Raw genomic sequence first — 256 nt, forward strand, 5'->3', positions numbered from 1 at the left:
TGTATCAATCTATACTACTTTCTGACACGTGACGAATTACATCATTTTCATTAAGTAAGAAGCAAAATCTTCAACGTCCCATCAACTAATTTCCTACCAATGAGTACATCTCAACTTCACCAAACCAAGTTCACCATATGGGCAAAAAGTGCAGCAAACAGTGTTGAGACATTAACCTCGAAATCTCAAATGTAACATCGTTGACAAAAGTGGATATGAACGATTGACGAACTAGATTTGTTGACGCTATGGATGC

This window comes from Olea europaea, chromosome 11 (assembly GCF_002742605.1).
Source record: "Olea europaea var. sylvestris chromosome 11, O_europaea_v1, whole genome shotgun sequence".
Taxonomy (NCBI): Eukaryota; Viridiplantae; Streptophyta; class Magnoliopsida; order Lamiales; family Oleaceae; genus Olea; species Olea europaea.